Here is a 13,482-nt window from a genome sequence, read left to right on the forward strand (position 1 = left end):
ATGTGAATACCTTTTTATACAAAAATGTTTACTTATGAGTTATTTTATCGGGGTAAATATTTCTGTCGATACTGATGTCTTAAACCTTCAAGTTATGAAGCGACAATGTTTTATATGTTTGTAAATAAGAGATTGTTTTACACTATAATTCTAAGGTATTGGAAGCCAAAATGGCGATGGCGATTTGTCCTTGGCAATTATGTAAATGTACAAACTTCAATGTCATTAATATATATATTCATTCATCATTAATATCAATTTAGCTATATGATGACTGCTGCTGAACAAACACTTCCCCTATTAATTATGAAAAGATATGTATAAAACAGATATTAATACATGTATCGAAAAACTCATCCTCATCGCTGTCAGCGGGTATCTTGCCCTCAAGGCTGTCACTTTGGATGACCTGCTCTTTGGTCTCGTGTAATTTAATTGGAATTAATACCCCATTATGATTAAGTTGAATTATCAGCCTAGACGATAATTAAATATATAATTTAAAGAATTGTTATATTTAACTTGATATACATGTCAAGGATAATGTTCAGTATGCTAAACAAGTCCAGCCCCGGGTTTTGCCCGCGCCATTTAGTTGGGCAATGTTAGGATACGGTATTTTGGGTACTGTTAGTTGTATCTGCTTTTTGAGTCCTTGCCAGGTCTTGCATTCATGGTTTGAGATTTATGAATGGTGTAAATGTCTTGAGGTGAAAGTTATTTATGTTACCAGATGGGTCGAGAAAGGCTTATTTCTTCTTCTTATAGTGTCGAGATGAAGAGTAGTGAAATAGTATTTAGTTAGATTTGATGGGGTCATTTGATAAATCACTCATAGAAAATAATCCACTCGGCCCCCGCAGCGTCACTGCGTGATACACGACCAATATCCGATTCGGCCGTCCGAGCCGGACCGTCCGGCGTCCGACAGCTATCGGAAGAAACGAAATTAAATGTCGTAATAATAAAATCGACAACTGGCGCTCTTACCTTAATTGACAGTATTGAGTGCTTGCGATTCTATATTTAATGGAGAGTGATTCTTTTATTGTATTTGTTCATCTTTTCATGGTAAATGGAATATTCAATTTTTTTGTCCCTGAGTGGTCGTTAAGCAAATTAAGAAAAGAAAATGCAGCAATTTTTGATATCTGTCAATTTTTGTGAAAATTATTTCAACGGCTATTACTTCATAATAGAGAAGGAGGTTGAGGAGGTCAGATACATAGATAGTCAATCCTTGGAAAACACTGTTACTCAGCTGCATCCAGACTGGAAGCCGACCCCAACATAACTGGGAAAAAGCTAAACAGATAATTTCATATTAGAAAACTCTCTTATTTCTACTGTACTCAGATCACTTCATACCGATACATTGTTTATTCTAACAATCCAAAGACTAACACTATACCAGCTAATCGTGGCACTTTATTGACCTATTTCACTCAGTGCGCTCTCAAGGAGACAAACCAAACAACCTCTCTGTTCTCTTTTATTTCCCGATCAGCTTCTATTTATAGGGGTTTAGGGTGGGAATTAAGCTGTTCTGTGGATTGTAGTTTTCTTGTATCAGATAGTGGAGAACTTAATTTTGTATTTTCTTCGTAGTACTCTGTGTTATAATTTAGGAAATAGAGAATTGAATGTCGTGTTTTCTTTGTACTAGTTTGTGTTGTGATTCTTATATGTGTTACAAACGTTTTTATTTATTTAAATAATACATACACACTATCATTACAGCTTAACCAATACGATAGTGGTGTCTACAGTTATTACCCAATAGCTAATGAGAGTAACTCTGTATTTCTGGCTCACTCCGAAACTACTGAATTGATTGAAATGAAATTTGGTACACATAAAGTCTAAAGCCCAAGAAATTACCTACTTTATACCCTTGTGCCGGAAGTTGTTCCTTCAGGACGCAGTGAAACGGTGAGAAACAGCACATAGATAAGAAAAAATATTGTATGTGAACACTGCATCTTAAACACAGGTAGTTATAAAAATGTAATAAGCAAATATAATTCTTTGTTATTACAATCGTTAACAAGGCCGATTGCGAAGATAAAAATAAACGATTATACGATTGCCCTCAGTAAGTTTCAATTGAAATGGAATGAATACAGAAGGTTCAGTTTCCATACCTTCAAGAAATTACATACCAACCAGAGGCTTCTGATAAACAAGACTTGGTATTAGACTGGAAGCTGACCCAAACGTAGCTAAGAAAAGGCTAGGCAGATGATGTTTCAACTAGCAGAAATAACAGCCTCTTTATTGTCCCACTGCTGGGCACAGGCCTCCTCTCACAAGGAGAAATATTCATATTGTGGTAATTTCGAAAGACTTGTAGCTATGGAAATTAGAAAAAACCGGCCAATTGCGAGTCGGAATCGCGCACGAAGGGGTCCGTACCACTATTTAGAAAATTAGCAAAAACATTTTTTTATATGGGAGCCGCCCAAAATATTAATTTAATTTTTGTTTTCAGTATTTGTTGAGCGGCAACAAAAATACATCATCTGTGAAAATTTCAGCTCTCTAACTATCATGGTTCATGAGATACAGCTTAGTGACAGACGGACGGACGGACGGACGGACATAAGAGCAAAACAATAGGGTTCCCGTTTTACCCTTTGGGTACAGAACCCTAAAAAGCATAGCTATTTATCTTCGTTGGACCTTCTGCATAAATTTTAGCTGTGGCTTATCAGAACTGTGGGAACAACACCTGCTCCAGCTACTTTTACATTTTTATTCAGATTCGATTTCTCTTATAATTCGAAATTAATCCTAGTTGTGTTATAACCATCTTGTACAAGACTTTAGCTTCATTCAGGGTTCCTACGTTATTCTTGTCATATATTCTTTTACCCTTAGAGGTTTCTACGCTGGTTTGACAAAGAATTTACAATTGTGATGCTCAGAATAAAAATAAAGAAGTTAAAATGATCGCCGTATTTAAAGTAGTAGTAAACGGAAGCCTTCTTAGCTTGCACTACTTAGAAAAGAGCTTCATAGTTAAGTACGCAATAGAAAGATTGTCGAACTATTGCCAAAACTAACATTACAAAAAACTCAAAATTTTTTGATCATCCAATTAAATAAGTAGAAAAAAGTGAGGTCATCTTCAAACCAAATATAATTCATTCCCACTACAAGAGTGTATAAAATTATGATAATGTGAACTCATACCACAGGAGGTAGCTTAAATTAAGCAGTGTACAGCACCTTTGTACGCAAATAAAATCACTCCCTCGAGAACGGAAGCCGACCGGTTCTGACGGAAGCCACGCCGGGGTATTGTCCTACCTTTTAAACATTCACGCCGTGATTAGATAGGGGTAGATAGTGAAGGAGGATAACGTGAAGGTGACCTTGGAAAACACAAAGGAATTTGGGACCTTGATGGGGTTTTTGGGTTATATTAGGGAAAGGCAGTTAATCTTTGAACGGCGATTGTAGTGGATTCGGGGATTTATAGTGTGCTTACGAAGTGGATAAAAAGAAAGTTCATGGGAATTTGACCATTGGTTTAGAAGCTGTTTTCGACCAAATTGGTGTATTTCTGGTGGACTAAAATAATAGAAAAAGAAATTAGGTATAGGTATGTATTTAAGTACATAAAAGAGAAAAATAATTTGTGTAGGTAAATTCAATCGTGGCCTGATCAAGTCAAACTTTTAATACATTTCGGGGCTCATTGAAGTAGGAATTAGGACCTGTCACGCTACGTCTCATGTTCATACTTTGACAAAAATACTATATTCTGTTAGGTCTAGGCCTATATTGATGTTAGGTCTGCAACACAACAAATTATCAATTGTTATTCACAAAAGTGTTACCTTCACAAACGCATTCAGTGTATAAAGATAAGCCGCCTTAGCTAGCCCAAAGCCAAGTTTAATCTGATATCCGTGGCCAAGTTTTATTGGGAAAAACCCGGATAAAAGTACAGCTTTGTGCCCGGGGGCTGGTGTGAGTGGGTTAGCCCGGACAACCGGCAAAAAATTGCCAAAAAGAGAGGATTTTGTAAATATTTCGGCGGCAAAGGTTGATTTTTTGGTTTTGTTATAATTTTGGATAGAGGAATAGCCTTTGTCTGGCTTCAGGCCGTATATTAATGTTGTACGTATTTTATTGTTTATTTTGCGCGGTTCTTTGATGCACTGTTGGTTTTGTAAAAAGCCTGTAAAAAGTAATAAAAAAAAACTGTACAAAAGACTGAGTAACCTAAAAATGATAGCTTTTGGTCTATGACCAAAACTTACTACATTCTTGTTCGAAGCTATCGATATAATTTGCTGTTTGGTCATACAAAACAAAAGACTAACAGTAAAATTGTTTATCCCGAACACACCCATTTAATTACACTTGCAAGCATATAATTAGGGTACCTCCAATATTCTCGACTCCCCGTCCCCAGTAAGGTACAGTTAACGCCTGATGAAATAACTTTAGCAATAAGTCACTGGAACGAATGTGTTAGCTGTGACAACTTCCCCAGTTTAATGGCACGTGAGTGTATTTAAATTAGATTATGTATGTACTAGAGGTGTGACCTGTAATAGATTAGATATAGGAACACCTACCTACATACCTTTTATTTCATCCACATACCCTAGTTACATGACGTGGCTTCAATAGAATAACACTCGTGCACTCGTAATACCTACAGCTCAAAATCTAAGAAGGATTACTTTAATAAAGAGGTCCTTAAAACTAATGAATGAATTTTAGTTTTGGTCTCTAAAAACATATCATTTTGTTTTATTGTTACAGCTTAGTACCTAATTACTGAAAAGTTTTCAAAGTTTTCTTATGAAAGTAAAATAATATTTGCGTTTATAATAAATTAGGTTTGAAGTAGGTACCTAATACAGTATCAAATTGTAATTTAGTAAATTTGTTTTACAAACGAATGCTGAACTCTCGAATATTATATAGGTACCGTGGTTTCCAATTTCAAATACCTTGGATTAACAACCAAATTCGACGAATAGGTAGTAATATTTATGTTTCATTAAACAATATGGTAACGGTAAATACCCAATCAGAAACATAAATACACAATAACAAATAAGCAAGCTAGGCTTATCAATACGTCAACAGAACCCACCACAAAATAGGGACGGCATTCAAAATGTCTGCCTTCTGAGCAAACTTCCAAACGAGAAGGATTTAAAGTTAATTAAAACTCCTCAAATTGTAGAGTATTTTGTACAGAACTAAATTCCCTACAACACAATGAAAATACATCTCTATTTTTATCCCTCTAAGGTTCGTTTTGCCTTGGTAATTAAAGTGAAGGTATTATGAATCAAAGTAAAATGAGTCCTGAAAGGGATCGCGTTAAATAAATAATTTGTAGACCCTTATTATGTCTCTTTTTCGTGGAAATAGGTTAACTATGAAAGATTATCTAATTATGTTAATGTTTAAAGAAAAGGAAGGTAAGTAAATTAATTTGGTAATTAAAGCTTTTAATTATGTTTTAGTTATATATCGAAATTTTAGTATTTTTACCGTAATTAGGTTAATAAAGACATACAATATTTTTTCTTATCTATGTGCTGTTTCTCACCGTTTCACTGCGTCCTGAAGGAACAACTTCCGGCACAAGGGTATAAAGTAGGTAATTTCTTGGGCTTTAGACTTTATGTGTACCAAATTTCATTTCAATCAATTCAGTAGTTTCGGAGTGAGCCAGAAATACAGAGTTACTCTCATTAGCTATTGGGTAATAACTGTAGACACCACTATCGTATTGGTTAAGCTGTAATGATAGTGTGTATGTATTATTTAAATAAATAAAAACGTTTGTAACACATATAAGAATCACAACACAAACTAGTACAAAGAAAACACGACATTCAATTCTCTATTTCCTAAATTATAACACAGAGTACTACGAAGAAAATACAAAATTAAGTTCTCCACTATCTGATACAAGAAAACTACAATCCACAGAACAGCTTAATTCCCACCCTAAACCCCTATAAATAGAAGCTGATCGGGAAATAAAAGAGAACAGAGAGGTTGTTTGGTTTGTCTCCTTGAGAGCGCACTGAGTGAAATAGGTCAATAAAGTGCCACGATTAGCTGGTATAGTGTTAGTCTTTGGATTGTTAGAATAAACAATGTATCGGTATGAAGTGATCTGAGTACAGTAGAAATAAGAGAGTTTTCTAATATGAAATTATCTGTTTAGCTTTTTCCCAGTTATGTTGGGGTCGGCTTCCAGTCTGGATGCAGCTGAGTAACAGTGTTTTCCAAGGATTGACTATCTATGTATCTGACCTCCTCAACCTCCTTCTCTATTATGAAGTAATAGCCGTTGAAATAATTTTCACAAAAATTGACAGATATCAAAAATTGCTGCATTTTCTTTTCTTAATTTGCTTAACGACCACTCAGGGACAAAAAAATTGAATATTCCATTTACCATGAAAAGATGAACAAATACAATAAAAGAATCACTCTCCATTAAATATAGAATCGCAAGCACTCAATACTGTCAATTAAGGTAAGAGCGCCAGTTGTCGATTTTATTATTACGACATTTAATTTCGTTTCTTCCGATAGCTGTCGGACGCCGGACGGTCCGGCTCGGACGGCCGAATCGGATATTGGTCGTGTATCACGCAGTGACGCTGCGGGGGCCGAGTGGATTATTTTCTATTGTAGTTTATGACTTAATATTGTCAGAAACTGTTTTTTTTTTTTTTTTGGGAGGTTGTTTTCATGGGGTTTTGGAGGTAAAAATCATGTGATTGGCTGTCAAAAGCCTGTTAAAATGGACAGTTAGTTTGGGTGTGGAATATCATGAAACTACTTAGATGCAGATTTAAAAAAGAGTAGGTGGGCAATTATGGATAGGATGATGGATAAAATTCGAAAATAATATAAAACCAACATATTTAGTTGGCTATAAGTATAAGTACTAATCCTTGAATGGTGAGATGATCCGCCGCCCTGAAGAGATAGTCGAGCACTATCACTCCTTTACCCATATTATATCGTGACCCTACTTATCATCTAAAACGAGTGACCCTCAAACCTATCCATTACCAAATGAGGCCCTTAATAAATAACTACCTGGGCATACACCGCCATTCAAGACAAACCCTTAAGATCTGTAAATAGTGGTCCATTTACTGATCAATATCACTTTTGTATTCAACGCTATAGAAAATTAGACCTTTAAACTGAAGTGTAAAGTTGATAATTTTTTGAAGCCGTATTTTGATATGGGTCACTGAATTTAATGTAGTCGGTGAGGTAAGAATTGGAGATACTAATGGGCTTGGGTTGGAATGACCTTTATTTTTTAAGACGTGGCCGACAATTAAGCCCTTTACCTCACTTAGTGCGATTGTTTCGTGTTTTATTTCGTGAATTTTTCACCATATTATTTTTTATACTTTAGATTTGTTTAGTTTCTTGTATCTTTGGTTCTATTGTAAATTAATTTTAAGCTTTTGGGGTACTTTTTCAAAAGTCATTGTAAATATTGTTGTTTTAGCAAATTTTGCACTGGTGACGCAAAGGTAATAAAAACGTTTATTAATAAGTGTTGTTTACCAAATCTCTTTCTAACTCCATTTTCCCTAAATACATCCACAAAAGCTTACTCAACGACCAACAAGCTATGCTTAAAACGTAACTCACCTATATAATACATATAATCATTGTCCATGGAAGCTGAATAAAACCTCCATTGTAAAGTTTAGAGGTAAAACTTGGAACAATGAACTCGAGAGGTTCCAGGAGTGGTCCTCACCTTGGCTTAGGAGACTGGAAGCTAAGGATCATCAGCTACCAGATTGTGTTTGAATGGTTGAAGGTATTTTTAGAAAGCGTAGGTGTGTGCACCTGATTTTTGGTTTTAATGTTTTGGAAATTGATTTAAGTGATGTAAGAGTTTTGATGAAATTATATTTAAGATACAGTAAGAGTCGTAGTTTTATGTTACACACACCGTAACCGCTTTTTCTATTGAAAATTGAATCTTCCTAACAGCACGATGGTGAACAAAATATTTTATTTTTACTACAGATGCAGCCGACCAAAAAATGTGCCCTATGGTATTACGTGTGTATAAACGTCATTAAACCGCTAAGTCGATTTTCTCTTACGCTTTTCATTCCCAAGACTATTGCCAAATTTTCACAATTTTCTTAACCGACTCAGGCCAAAACTACACCATTTTCTTGGCCGACTTTTTAGTATCATCATACAAAAAAAGCAATTGTTTGTCTCCCATAAACTATGTACAAAAATATTGACATAACCACGTGTCTTCAGACGATAAGATATTCGTTCAATATTTCAGAGGCGTTCAATCGAATGAAGGTGCGATGCTTTGTCATTGTCGACGGCAGCCTTTTGTGTTAAAATATAAGCGTTTTTGTTCTTATAGCAAGGAAAACTCGAAGAAAAATATTTTGTCTTGAAATTATGGATCTTTTGGAAAATAGATGATGCGAATGCCTGCGTTTTTTGCATAAGTTCTTCGTTCTTTTATTGTGAAATGCAACTGACAGGAGATTTAATGAGATTCTCTTCAGAAAAATCTATAAATCCAGTGTTCAATATTAACTGTAGCTTTGTAAGTCTAGTATTTTTGCTTAGTCCTGCCTTGTGCGTAATTTTCGAAGATCCTCCTACCGTTTGTATGATAAATTAAGAAGATGTAAAAAAAACGTTCATCAAACTAATCATTTCGTAGAATTCATTACTCAAATAGCTAAAAAGGATAAATACAGAATCTAATTACAGCCTTGAAAGAGAAACTTTTCCAGCTTCTCCTGTGTAAAAATAACAAGTCTAGTAGAAGCTTCGAAACAGCCTAAAATGTCAGTACAGTAGCTAAAGGTTTATGTGATTTAGACAAGGCACTTTGGCAAACTAATTCCGAGCGCTATAAAACTGAACATCGGGTTAGCACCATGCTTCCGACCAATAAACTGAGGATAAATTTGAGGATTTTTTCAATTAAGGAAACTTTATGAACGCTTTTAATTATGTCGTTTGTCCTGCAGCCATATACCCAGCGTGAAAGTATAGGAAATACACTCTCAACCGCATTGACAGTTGGTATTATTACAACGAATATACCAAAATCTAGACACACGGCAGTGTGTCCGCCAAGTTCGAGCAAAAAAAGCGACACACCGGCCGTGGGTTATATTACACGAACCATTTCGGGCCAAATTCGACCCCCCTGTAACTCAAAATCTATTTTATTTACGCATATCAAATTTCTAGTATTTGTTGAGACCCCCTCACTTATCTAAAATACAAAATTTCATTAATATACCTATTGTAGGTCTTGAGATATTGACGTCAGAAAATCGCTATTTTTACTATACACTCACTGACTGACTCACTGATTCACTGACTCACTCATCAAAAACCTAGACCACTTCCAATGGTCGTATTGACTTGATATTTGGCATGGAGGTAGGTCTTTATGTCAAGGTAAAGGGAAAAATCTGAAAATGGCCAAGTGTGAGTCGGTTTCAAAATAATGAAGGTGTTTTATACCCGGTGTAAATGTATACCCCTAAGGAACTAAAACGAACTAAATTTATCTATATTTATATACATAATATATCTTCGAATGGTCGTACCGATCTGCAATTCGTTACAAAGGTTTGTATTTAGTCAAAGTAAAGTAAAAATCTGAAAACGGCCAAGTGTGAATCACTTTCGAAAATAACGAATGTGTAACTTTGATCCACGAACATAATATATGATAACATGTCATGTCAGTCAGTTGGTAGATCTAGTCCATTTAGTTAATCTAGTTCATTTCTTTGTAAGAAACATAGTGCATATGTTACTTGGCAAGTTTTAATAGAAAATTAAATACTTGATTCATGCGTTTAGTAGGTTTATAACAAGGTGTGTGAAAACTTGCCAAGTAACATCATTAAAAAGTAACTATTTTTAACTGAGGTATGTGTATGGAACTTGGTACTTATTCAGATCTCACTTCTTTTATAGGCGAAGCATTCCCATATTATCGAACTTGGCAGTCTTTCACATTTTTGTTTTGGGTGGGATAATATTATTTAGGTCATTCTTCTGAATAAAATTGACCATTTTATAGCTATCCTGCGAGAAGTATATATGTATAGTACCTACTTACCAATATAGATTGCACAAAGACCCATAATTGGTCTGTAGAAGATGGAATTGAAAATAGGTTACAAGTCGGTACGATTCCCGAAATAAATTAATTAGGTACGTTTCTTTAAATAAACGTGAACTTAAACCTTTTTTTCTTGACTAATACGCAGCAATATATTTAAGTTGATAAGAATATCTAACAATATAAAATACTGGTCCCCCTACCGAAGGTGGAACGCCCACGCTACAAATAAACTGACGCCTCTCAGCTGTAGCTAAATAATTACTGGCTGAAGGAAAAGCTTTACAGAGACACTATGTATGATGTCCGTATTTTACTGGCTTAGTTATGAAGGTTTACGATGTTCCAAATTATTTTTAACAACTTAATAATAATAAAAAGTCTGGGCATTGTTCGAAAGAGTTACCGCGGCGCTGGTTTTAGTCAGTAAGAGTCTTATACTCCCTCATGTTGCTAACAGACAGCGGGAGGGGTAATTTGATGATTTCCCATAAAAAAGGTTTCTATACTGCTATCCCTACGGGATTGAAACCTTAAAACTAAAATTCATTTTAAATCAATTTAGGTTTTCCTGGTGAACATTACGAAGAGAACTGTTACTGAATTTCATCCCAACGTACGTTGCCTTCATAACAAACAAGTACCCATACCATCTAAACAGAATTTCTTTTACAAAGTATAGATACCTTTAATTCAGTACGTGACTATCGAACCTGCGTACGGATTTTATTTTCAATGTGTGCAATGAATGAGAGACCGAATGAAAACGTGAGGCTAACCGATAATGGTTCATTCGGTCCTTCGCGCCTTTTTATTGTTTTGTTGGTTTAAGATAACATAAAATGGCACTCGGATAATCTAGATTTAAAGTCACGGTTGCGGATTAGGGCACTTTATACTTTTGTTTGCCCTTAAGTCCTGTACTAAGTAGGTTATTTGAAAAAATCCTGTAAAAGCTGAATGTTATTGTAGGTTCTATTTGTATTAGGAGCACCTCAAAAGCTCCCACACACTTCAACTGTTTCAATAGTTCCAATCAAACATCCTAGACTAATAGTAAACCCTGAATTATATTAGCAGGCTTATTCAACATCCTTCTTGGTTTAGATGGCAACTAAACATAGTCAATATCTCAGTTTGTCATAACAATACTCTTAGAACAAGTTCCAATACAAAACCTCCATAAAAACTAAAATACTATGTTACAACATAACCGGTGTATCAACCGACCCCACACTCCTCAATACCAATTGATTTCACGAAGGTGTTAACTAAAAGCTTCACAGTATAAAATAGCGCGGTACAACACAATACATTGCAGGTTCTAAATAACGACCATGGAAGATATTGCTCCCTGATTATATCTTGTAACTAATGGCCTTTGTATTTTTCAAAATGCTATCTAAGATGCACTGAAAATGGTGCGAACAGAAGGTCAGTTTTGTACAAATTGGTCCAACCTCGCTGGTTATCAATATTGCACAAGTAGTATGTCTAGTGGTCACTAGCCTCTTATTAAGTCATGCGGTTTCAGAGCTCATTTCCAGATCAGGCAAGTACCAATGTAACTTTTCTAAGTTATAGCTTACGAGTACATGTACTTTATAAGTATATCTTGATCACTTATGACTAAACGTAAAGAAAAAAAGGGGACTCTGCCCTTTAAAGCTTGAAATATTTAATCAAGCTAGCATCTGACGGTCTCTGCTTCGTGGTAACAGTTAAAAAACAATTTAAAAGTTTGAACTGAATCAGCAACCAGAATATTTACGAAATACGTTCTACCCGACCTTTTTAAATGTCTGAATCTTCTGCAATGCTTACGATGGCACTATCCTAACTCCTAGCATTGTCAGCCAGCACGCAAGCTCAGATCTAGAATTATACCACCCTGTGTAATGGACAGTCGGTAGCACCCACTATCATTTGTGGCGATAATAAAAGGAAAACATCAACATTGTGATAAATAATAATGTGGTAAATCGCCTCTGATTTGTGTAACAGGAAATATTAGGACTTACCATTTCATGTAATTACTGTTTTGGTATAGAATATGGAAATATTGACGAAAATAATATTCCATCGTGTCTATTATCTATTTATCTCTGTGCTAAATTTTATGCCAATCGGACGTTTTGTCATGATTGGGTAACAACGTATAGTCTTACTTTTGGTACCAAGGATGGTCTTCCTTATTCATGAATCCATTTCACATATGAACATCTTTCAACATAAAATATCCGAAATCCAATCTAGGTAGGTTTTCTCAAAGAAAATAAAGGATGAATAGAATAGATTGTAGCTAAGTACACAATGTCGTAGGATCATAGATAAATAGACGGCTTATGAGGGATTCGGCTGAAGAAAAACTGAATTTCATGATTTATTCGTCGGTCTTTTTATGTTATCTTTTACGTGGGTGGGGTTCCAAATGTTTTATGGCGACTATGTCATTGGATTCTCTTTATATTTCTACCATTTTTGGTGGAGATAAATTAATTGAATGTCATTTGAATGGTCATCTTAAGATGAATTAAGGGACTTTTTACTTTAATACATTCAATTTAAGTAAAAGTCCCGTAAAAAGTAGAAAGTTTTCTTGTCTGATTCAATTGTTTTTTTAATTGAATTTAAATCTATTTCTAATTGAAAATCTATTGTTTTCAATAGTTTTCTACGTCTTATCTTAGACAAGACTTCGACAAGCTTAGTATAGTAAGTTCAACTCAGTCGTGCGCGCGGCCCTATGTGTGGGTAACCCTTGTACATATACAGTGACTTTGTGTGCGTGACAAGAGGTACAGTCGGGTACAAATACAGTTATTTAGGGGTTGTATACGGCTGTTTAAAGTACAGTTATTACGTAATTTAGTTTATTTATTTATAATGATTCTGTATCGCTACTTGAAAAATCAAATGATGAATTTTCGGATTCGCTACTTTCACCAATGTTAATTATAAATTCTGACTCCATGTCAAAATGTCTATAGTATTCTTCTTTTTTCTTTTGTACATATCGACAAGTATTACCCAACATCCCTTCATCAATTTGACTTAAACGTTCATTTATGAGTTTCATTATTTCCGTCTTATTTTGGTCGACATTATGCGAAGCAATATAATTTTTTAAAATTCCCCACACATTTTGTTTCCATTATTATACTAAATTATAGGTCTTTTACATTCTTAGTCCACACATTTATTTATTGTCCGCGTACCCCGAGCTAGAAAATATGTAAGGAGTATTTAATTCATCTTAGATATTTCACTTCATTTATTTCTTAGATACTGTCAATGTCAATTTGAAAAGCCGTATGAGAAAA

This window comes from Helicoverpa zea, chromosome 14 (assembly GCF_022581195.2).
Source record: "Helicoverpa zea isolate HzStark_Cry1AcR chromosome 14, ilHelZeax1.1, whole genome shotgun sequence".
Taxonomy (NCBI): Eukaryota; Metazoa; Arthropoda; class Insecta; order Lepidoptera; family Noctuidae; genus Helicoverpa; species Helicoverpa zea.